The following is a 10,000-nucleotide window of genomic DNA, read 5'->3' as shown; positions in this document are numbered from 1 at the left end:
TTCCCAAGAAATGAGATTTTCCAATTTAATCTTTTTGTTGCAAAGCTGGGGTATGTAACGGGTGTATATAAACGATGACCAAAACGTGTACATGTTGTATAGTCGTTTATATAACGTTGTATATATGTGACTCTTTTCGTGTCTAGTGTCCGTATGTGTGTATATATTTATAAGTGTGTATATATTTATAAGTGTGTATATATTTATAAGTGTGTATAACACATATAATAAAACAGATGTGTATACAACAAACAGGATGAATAACATCTTACAACCAGTTCCTCTGGGGATGAATAAACATTTTTCTGGGCGCTGGGGGGAGGGGGGGTATAGTCAAGCCAAAAAGAGGATCGGGGGAATATACCTCATCCATCAGTGGGTCTTGATTGACGGTTCTGCAAAAGCTGCGATGAGATTTCCTGAGGAATAACAATCAACACTCTGGTCATTATTTGCAACTTTTATTCCTGACGTCATCCCCACCACATTTCTGGAGTTGCACGTCTCTCCTAGTTTCGCATCTTGCAATGTGTCCACTCTCCATTCGACCAACCCCTGACTCCTTAACTCTCTGACCAACTGACTGATATGTCTATATTACAAGCCTTCCTGGCGTCATCACTTAAATTATTATCATCCTTCCTCCATTAGACACGAAACCATTTCCTCAACTAATAATTTACAATTAAAATAACAGTTTATACCTAAACATAATTCCTTCTCCCCAAGATATAAATATTTTACTTTTTTTATTCCATTTTCACCCCAAACAAGGCACAGTACCACTTTGGTGTAGAGGGCTACTATAGGGGCCATAAGTTGTGGGGATGTTATGAAGAGAGGTGAACAGCAAGATGTCTGTTCACATTACACTTGAACTTCTGCATGCCAGTACAGTTGGAAAAGCTGCGATGAGATTTCCTGAGGAGCAACAATCGACACTCTTGTTATTATTATCACCCTTCACACCCCGGGCCGCATTCGTCGCTATCCTGGTATACAGGTGCATACTTGTGATGTACCCCTGGCCTGTTCACAGGACCATAGATGCAACCCAGCAGGGCTACATTCTTAATTGTCTAGTGGAGGACCCCTTAAGGGTGACCAGAATCTCAATGGTCATGGAAAATACCGCTCTGCTGCTCAAGGCATGCGAAACGTGCATGACCCTAAGTCCGTGTGACAACATTGTCCACTTCGAGATCCCATTGCATTATTTGCAACTTTTATTCCTGACGTCTCCTCACCACATTTCTTGAGTTGCACGTCTCTCCTGGTTTCATATCTCACGATGCATCCACTATCCACTCGACCAACCCCTGACTCCTTAACTCTCTGACTGTACTCCTGACCAACTGATTAACGTGTCTATATTATAATCCTTCCTTTGCTAGTCATCACTAAGTCAGACTTATTATCCTAATACTTGCTTATGTTAACATTCCAACTGGGACTATTTTAAATTTGTGGGTGCAGGCAGTCTGTAATCATAGTTCGGTATCTCTCTCCAGTAACAGTAACAGCATTTTCGTTTTAATCTTAAAAAAAAAATAAATAAAATCCAATAATCTTCTCCTCCATTACTGTACACCAAACAGTGAATGGAATGAAACTGCTTTTGATGAATTGTCCTTGGATTTTCAGAGCCCCAAAATCTGTAATTTTGTTTGTTAACGAATCCGTTTAAATGAAAATGGGTTGTAGCTGACATAATCAACTTTTGCAGAAAATTGGGTCATTTCGGACAGGTTCTTGCATTTGAACTGCATATTGAACTCTTGTTTGAAAATGGTCAAGTGTTGAACAAGTATATAAACAATGACCAATACGTGTACATGTTGTATAGTCATTTATATAACGTTGTATATATGTGTCTCTTTTCGTGTTTAGTGTCCATATGTGTGTATATATTTATCAGAGTGTATATATTAACCAGTAATAGTGACAGCATTTTCGTTTTAATCTTAAAAAAAAATAAAATCCAATAATCTTCTCCTCCGTTATTGTACACTAAACAGTGAACTTTATGGAATGCAACTGCTTTTGATGAATTGTCCTTGGATTTTCACAACTCCAACATCTGTAATTTTGTTTGTTAACAAATCCATTCAAATGATCTGGTATAATCAACTTTTGCAGAAAATTGGAGTCGTTTCGGACAAATTCATGCATCTGAACCTTTGTCTGAAAATCATTAGGCTTCAAGTGTTGAACAAGCTGCACTTGTTGCATGAAAAAGGCTTGTCCCCTTTTTCATGTAAGTAAAAATAAGGAGAATTAGTAAATGAAAATAAAATCAGAGAAAACGGAAATCGAACCCTGGAGATAAGTTTTAAAGAACAGTAGGTTTTAATGGAATGTCCAGTAAATTGTTCATTCTGATAAAATATTTAATAAATACAAATTTGGCTGGAAACTATGCACATTGTTAGGAAGAATGTGCATACTAAAATATGGGTTATATGAATTAGATAAGTAGGTTAAATTCCTTTGTAAAACAACAAATGGGAAATCAGAATGTTTCAAAAACGTGCAAATCGCGCATGTTGATGACACGTGAATTATAGTCACGTTGGCCAGACATACATGTGATTTCTCAATATAGGAAAGAGTTCGAAGTTAGAGTTAGTAAGAGAGAGAGTCAGAGAGTCGGAGAGTCAGACGAGAGTCCGACCAGGGACACAGAGAGGTTCAGACCGAACCTTGGCACCGTCTGGAAGCGAGAGGGTTTTAGAAGAAGATGTAAAGAAACTTTGAATTCCTGGATGCAAAGCCATTGACCGGTCAATTGGAAGAAATAAATGATCATCATGTTTTTCATAACTGCCGTCTTCTGTGTTCATCATTACAACGAGAAAAGGTACTGTCCATTTATGTATAAGAACCATTTGATAAAATCATTATCTAAAAAATATGTGTTAGAAAGTATATGTGTTAAACTATTTATGTTATATAAACACTCCCGTTTCAAGTGAAGTATATGTACAAGACGACTGGAAACAAATGCCGAGATAAGCGGAGAGCCCATACAGCGCCTAGAATTTCCAAATGGTCACCCATCTGGTACTATCCAGGCTCAACGTTGCTAAACTTCGGTGATCTGACTAGAACTGGTGTGTCAACGTGATTATGCCATATATATACTATATTTTCTTTTTCTTCATAAGTTTTGGTTCCAGTTTTGATTCAAGCTGATGCACCCAAGTCATATATATATATATATATATATATATATATATATATATATAAAATAAAAATTACAATTAAATTTACCAAAATGATCCAAGATGGTAAAACTAAAGTATATTATAAATATTCAAGAATTAATATTTATAAAGTAATCTCAACCAGATGATAAAACCAAATAGGATATATATATATATATATATATATATATATATATATATATATATATATATATATATATATATATATATTGAAATCACAACTTGATAAGAATCAATAGAAAATTAACTCTATAATAATATATACGGAATTTGCATAAATTAAAATATCATATTTAAGCATATTTTACGACCGGGCTATTGGGACGCTGAAATATTAATATTATTATTTCGAAATTATTATTTAACATGGGAAGAGTGGGGTTTAAAATAAACAAAAAACAAAAGAGCAATTGGGACGCTGAAATATTAACGTTATTATTTCGAAATTATTATTTAACATGGGAAGAGTGGGGTTTAAAATAAACAAAAAACAAAAGAACAATTGGGACGCTGAAATATTAACGTTATTATTTCGAAATTATTATTTAACATGGGAAGAGTCGGGTTTAAAATAACTTAAACGTAATACAGAAATGAACGATGTAAAAAAAAAAAAAAAAAAAAAAAAGCAGAAATATCAAAATTTGAATTTAACTATAATAAGTATTATGGTATCTGTTCAGTGCACATTTACCTATAAGTATGGCCAACCACTTATAATTCAGTAACTGTAAATATTTTTTTTTTCAAAAATAATCAATTATAATAAACAGAACGACTCATAGATATCTATCTATATTCTTTTTTCATTTTAATATACTTTCATAGAAATGTTTTTGTTATATAAAAAAAAAAAAACTATTTTCACAAGTGTCACGCTCATACATGAATTTCATAGCTAATGTAACATACTGGCTCAACGGGTCACGGGTAGTCTAGTAGTACACTAAAGATGATTATCCCATTAGAAAACCGCAAAAAACTAATAGGGAATTAATTAAAATGAATGTTTAAAAGAATATGCAAATTAGCTAGATCTGTTGCTAGTGAATGCAATTCCACGACCCATATATAAGAAAATTGTATTTTCTTTTTAAATAAATAGAAAAGAGGGTTTTAATATGAATATCAATACACACAAAAGAAAAACGAATTTATAGGAGTATAGATAGATAGATAGATATATGGAGGACTCTAACGCCTGACACTGTGGTTCTTGAGCGATCAAGTAATAACGCCTGACACTGTGGTTCTTGAACGATCAAGTAATAACAGTACCTTCTACAGCACATCTGGTAACGTAAAGTTGTCATATGTGTAGTCTGATCTGCAAATCTAAAAGGAGCCTGACACGGCATTCGAGGATTCACAATATTCCCATGCGATCACCTTTACAAGAAGGAAAGTTTTTATGCCACATTTGTGAACTTTCATGTAGGTCTAAAGCTGGATTGAAGAGTCATCTACGTACACACAGACGCAAAAACACTTAAAGAGGAGATGGCAAACTTCTGTCAAGGAGTAGCACTCATCATGTCTCGCAAAAACTTTTGACAGAAGGGACGGATTTTCACAATATCGGTGTCATTTTGAAGCTCGACCCTTCAGAAGACAAATATTAAAAAATTGGCTAAAAACACTAATTCCTCCACCCTCAACTGGGCACTTTTCTATAGGGAGGGGTCGTATTTTTCACCGATATTTTCGAAAGTCATCACCTCCTTTCGATTGACTAGCCTTAATTTACACCTATGTCACTTCCGTTTTGACAATGGGCGCAACAACTAATACGTTACTTTTTTTTTTCTTTCTTTCTTTTCCCTCTTTTGCAGTACGGGTTCGAGCCTGCCTGCCAACTACAACTTTTTTTTTTTTTTTTTGCTCAACACTCACCTACAAACACTCGGGCAACGCAGTACAAAATAGATGTTAAATTGAATATGATAATAAAAAGGTGATAATGCTCGGGTTAGTCCATGTCCAAAAACTAGTTTTTTGTGCTATCCAGAAAAATATAAACATTTTAGAAGCATATTTGTTGATTACATATGTTTCTCATTCTGTGGAATTTCCACGGGTCCTGCTAGTTTATTATTATTATTATTATTATTATTATTATTATTATTATTGGCTCACTAAGATCTTTCACACAGGTTATCAAAACTCTCTTCTTGAAAACAACCTGGAGTGTTCCCTGGAAGCTGAGTAACAGCAAATCTCCCCAGATTTCCAGTACTCTTTCGATAACATACGCAAATGAATTTGCATTATAGCAACAGCCACTTGCCATTGATTTCTCGCTGGCAGCGGTTGTTGGTCACCACTGGAATTTGAGTGGCAATAAGTCTCTCCAAGGTCCCAGTTCTCTTTGCACTTGTCCAGCAGAGGTCTGGTTAGTACTCTTTACTCTGTCTTTCCATCCTCCTTGATCCTTCTCGGCTATTTGGCATCACTCTTTTTTTTTTGGGGGGGGGGCATAACAGTGATGGGGAAATGGGAGGAGGGGGATAGAGAACTTATGGATATGCATCTTCAATGTTCTTGGTTCCATGTAACGCTTCTTCATGTTTTGTCTCTGCAGCAGTTTGTCTGGCTCACACTTGTTGTTCCCGTGTGTTAGTGTAGAGTTGAATGCAATAATCAAAGAAGAAAGCGCCCGCGTATGTGTGTATTATGCAGTTATACAACTTACCTTCGGATGGGATCTGAGAGAAAGAGAAATTAAAAATGGCAGCGATGGATTTATAAGGTGTCTCGTGGAATCTCACGAGATCTCATCTTCCACTGCACACGTATGCAAATGGAATGGGGTCAGTTTTTTTAATAAAATGCCTGTTGGCAGAGGTGGTTGGGGGAACACGTGCTGGAAGTTGAGAGAGAAAGTTGACAGTGAAGAATTCTAGCTGAACTTTTGCTTATTGTATTAATTTTATTTTGTTTTGCTGTTTGCTAGCCCATTTAACTGCAGTTAGTTTCCACATTCAAGGGTTTTTCTTAATATTTCAGCTGTTTTCATGATTGTTGTTCAGTGTATCCTTCCAGTCATTCCTCCGATTTTAATTTCTCCCATTCATTTTTCAAAGCTTTCCGGAAGTGTTCCTAGTGCTCCTATTATTGTAGGTATTATATTGATTTTCTTTATCTTCCATATTCCTTTCAGCTCTCTCTCTCTCTCTCGGCGAGCTCTGGGTATTTGCTCCGTTTCTCCTTTTCTTTGATATTCACCCTGTGGTTAGCTGGAACAGCAAAGTCTGCGATTTGGCAGGACTTTTCTTGTTAATTATTACAACATCCGGTATTATTATTATTATTATTATTTGCTCACTAGAAGTTTTCACACAGGTTATCATCAGCGATTGCTCACTGACAACAAACGATAGTATTCCCTGGAGTCCGAGTGACAGTAAGTCTCTTCAGATTTCTAGAATTCTCCACCTCTGGCGGTAACCTTTGCAAATGAATTTGCATCATGGCAGCAATATTGACTTCTAAATGACAATGACCATTAGTCCACTAGAATATAGGTGGCAACAAGCCTCCCCAAGGTCACAGTCCTTTTTGCATTCACCCAGTGGAAGTCTGGTTAGTGCTTTCCTTTCTCAGTATTTCCATCCTCCTTGACCTTTCATGACTATTTGGTATGGTGTCAGTTGATGATTTCTGGGGGGAAGGTGTAGTTAACTTATAATTTTATGATTATTATTACTGCTATTATTATTATTATTATTATTATTATTGTTGTTGTTGTTGCTATTATTATTGTCGTAATAATTACTATTATTTCTGTTGGTATAGCCAATTTTATACTGATAGGCGGATCATAACAAATGAACATAGGTTATCAGCATCTCCTTTTCTCAGTCTTCCAGCACTTTCCGCGAGATTCTGGCGATTCCCAAAAAGGCAGTCTTTGAAATACTCCAACAATGGATCCCAATTTTCGCAATCCACTTGTCAAATCCTTTTGTTACACTCCCCAGTGCTCCCATCACAACAGGTACAATTTCTAATTTCTTCAACTTCCACAATCTTTTTATTCCCCTTTTTTCAAGTCTTGGTACTTTTCGACCTTCTCCTTTTCTTTCTCCTCCACATTCACATCAGCTGGTAGTGCTATATTAATGATTATTGTTACGTGTTTCTTTTTTTCAAACAAGACTAAATCTGGTCTCCTTGGTTGAATCACATTATTACATTGGATATTCATATGCCACAATAATTTCACATTATTACTCTCCACCAACCCTTCTGGAACATGCTCGTTCCATTTTTCACTGCATTCCAGTCATCTTTTCTTGCATATATCCCAATGAACCTTTCTTATAATACTGTCATGACTTCTCTTGTACTCCTTTTGAGCTATCTATTATTATTATCATTATTGTTATTATTCTATTATTATCATCATTATTATTGTGTGTGTGTATCCTTCTCCCTCTACATATATTTAAATACATGTGTATTTCTGTGTACATGCATTAGAATGAGTATGTTTTTGAGCGTGTGTGTGTGTGTGTGTGTGTGTAGATACTTTGTATGTATTCCAGTGTGTGTATATGTATTTGAATTAATGTATGCATGTGAGTGTGTGTTTGTGTGCTTTCGTTAATATTTTATCTTGTAAACTTTATATATATATATATATATATATATATATATATATATATATATATATATATATATATATATATATATATATATATGTATATATAACAATTTGGTGAAGTTTACTTTTCCGCAAAAGTTTTCTGCTTTGTTAACCCCCCCCCTCAAAAAAAAAAAAAAAAACCCTGAAAGACCATTTCAGCTATTCCGGTCTTGTGGTTGATAATAGAAAACGACATCGGAATCAGAAATTACCATTCTTCGTACTTGCTTCTTCTGGAAACCGTTTTGCACCCATTTTGCTCTAATCAGTAAAAGAATTCCTCTGTGAATTTTTTATCACGGTTATTCAGCTTAATTATCACAAAAGAAATTTCTGACAGATGCGCACCAGATGTTTGCAAGATTGTCCAACCATTCACACAGATGTATACCAGATGTAAAATAATTCTCCTGAAAATTCTTTACCAAAGTTTTTTAGTATATTGATAACTGAACATGATAGACATAGCAATATTGGTAACATCTGGTGAAATTTCTTTTATGCATATTGCGGAAATTTGGTTGGACATCTTGCAAACACCTTAACAAGTTATTTAAAAAGAAATTTCTGCCAGATGCACACCAGATGTTTGTAAGATGTCCAACCAAATCTCCACAAGATGCATACCAGATGTAAAAAATTCCTCTTAGAATTCTTTACCAACACTGTTATGCCTGCCAGATGTACACAAGATGTTTGTCAGATGTCTACACAAAGCCCACAAGATGTGTAGCAAATGTTAGCAAGATGTCTACAAAATGTCCACAAGATTCCCATTTACTGATTTCATATGTGATGTTATATGTGACCTTGAAAAATTTCCACAAGATGCATACAAGATATTCGCTCGATATCTACCAAAATTCCGCAAGATGTTTGCAAGATGTCTACAGCAGGTCGATTAGATGTATACCTTGAAAAATAAATAGACGTGCGGTATTTCGCTATTCTATAAGATTTCTGCCTGTTTGTCTATTTTTGTTCATTTTCCACGCAACTTCTCACACCAGTAACCAACATTGCAATAGCCTTCTAATACACTTATAGTTTAACACTATAAACATTTTTGGGGTTTGTTTTACTATACACAGATTCGAAAAAGTTGTCAAGAAACAAATATATAACAAATAAATGTTATCATAGGCAAGATAAGTTACTTTTCTACCTAACTGAATAAGTTTTTAGTGTTTTTATTTAATGTAAAATGTTTATTCGGTTCGAAAATCAGACAGTGTTTATCGATAACTAACTGGATATTTTTTTTTTATTTTAACTTATTTTAAAGAGTTTATTTAATTCGAAACACAGGTAGTGTTGAGGGAAGGCGTTGTTAACTATTCTATACTTTCACCTAACAATTTAATAAATATAAAAAAAAAATGAATTTAACATGAAAATTCTATCCAAAAAATAACACGGCCCTTAAACTGCAGAAGAACCAGAAATATCGAGTTTGTATTGCTGCACACATAGATTCAGAGAAGTTGTGAAAAAAACAAATATATAACAAATAAATGTTATCAAAGGCAAGAGAAGTTACTTTTCTACCTAACTGAATAAGTTTTTAGTGTTTTTATTTAATGTAAAATGTTTATTCGGTTCGAAAATCAGACAGTGTTTATCGATATATTTGAAAAAGACAAATGGTGGCGAGGTCTCTGTTGACTACATTAAGTTTGGTAAAATGAGTTCAAACTAAACAATTATACAAAATAATGTTAGAAACTCAATCAATATATGTCAGCTGATGCCACGGTAACGTATATAGGGTGGGTTTCTAACAGTATTTTGTATAATTGTTTAGTTTGAACTCATTTTCCCAAACTTAATGTAGTCAACAGAGACCTCGCCACCATTTGTCTTTTTCAAATATATCGATAAACACTGTATGTTTTTTTAACCAAATAAATATGTTACATTAAATACAAACACTAAAATACTTATCCAGTTCGGTAGAAAAGTAACTTATCTTGCCTTTGATAACATTTATTTTTTATATATTTGTTTTTTGACAACTTTTTCGAATCTATGTGTACAGTAATACAAGCCCGTAATCAAAATGAAAACTTTCAGTGAGTTGTTATTAATAATGAAAATAATAATATTATTATTATTATTATTATTA

The 10,000-nt window shown here is 34.2% G+C and overlaps 1 protein-coding gene across 2 annotated transcripts in view; it reads left to right on the top strand.

Moving 5' to 3' along the window:
* Window positions 1-10,000, top strand: part of LOC145266962 (uncharacterized) — a 25,037-nt gene that overhangs the window by 1,289 nt on the left and 13,748 nt on the right. The window contains exon 1 of one of the 2 annotated variants that reach the window (XM_080122796.1): window positions 2,588-2,860. The exons of the other annotated variant lie outside the window; for it this stretch is intronic. The gene's annotated coding sequence lies outside the window, so the exon portion shown is untranslated. Of the gene's footprint in view, window positions 1-2,587; window positions 2,861-10,000 lie in introns of those variants that run through there. 2 annotated transcript variants of the gene reach the window in all.

The sequence above is a fragment of the Euprymna scolopes genome, chromosome 42, assembly GCF_053919585.1.
Source record: "Euprymna scolopes isolate OS-2025 chromosome 42, ASM5391958v1, whole genome shotgun sequence".
Classification (NCBI taxonomy): domain Eukaryota; kingdom Metazoa; phylum Mollusca; class Cephalopoda; order Sepiida; family Sepiolidae; genus Euprymna; species Euprymna scolopes.
The sequence above is the reverse complement of the archived record's forward strand: the minus strand, read 5'-3'. Positions and strand labels throughout refer to the sequence as shown.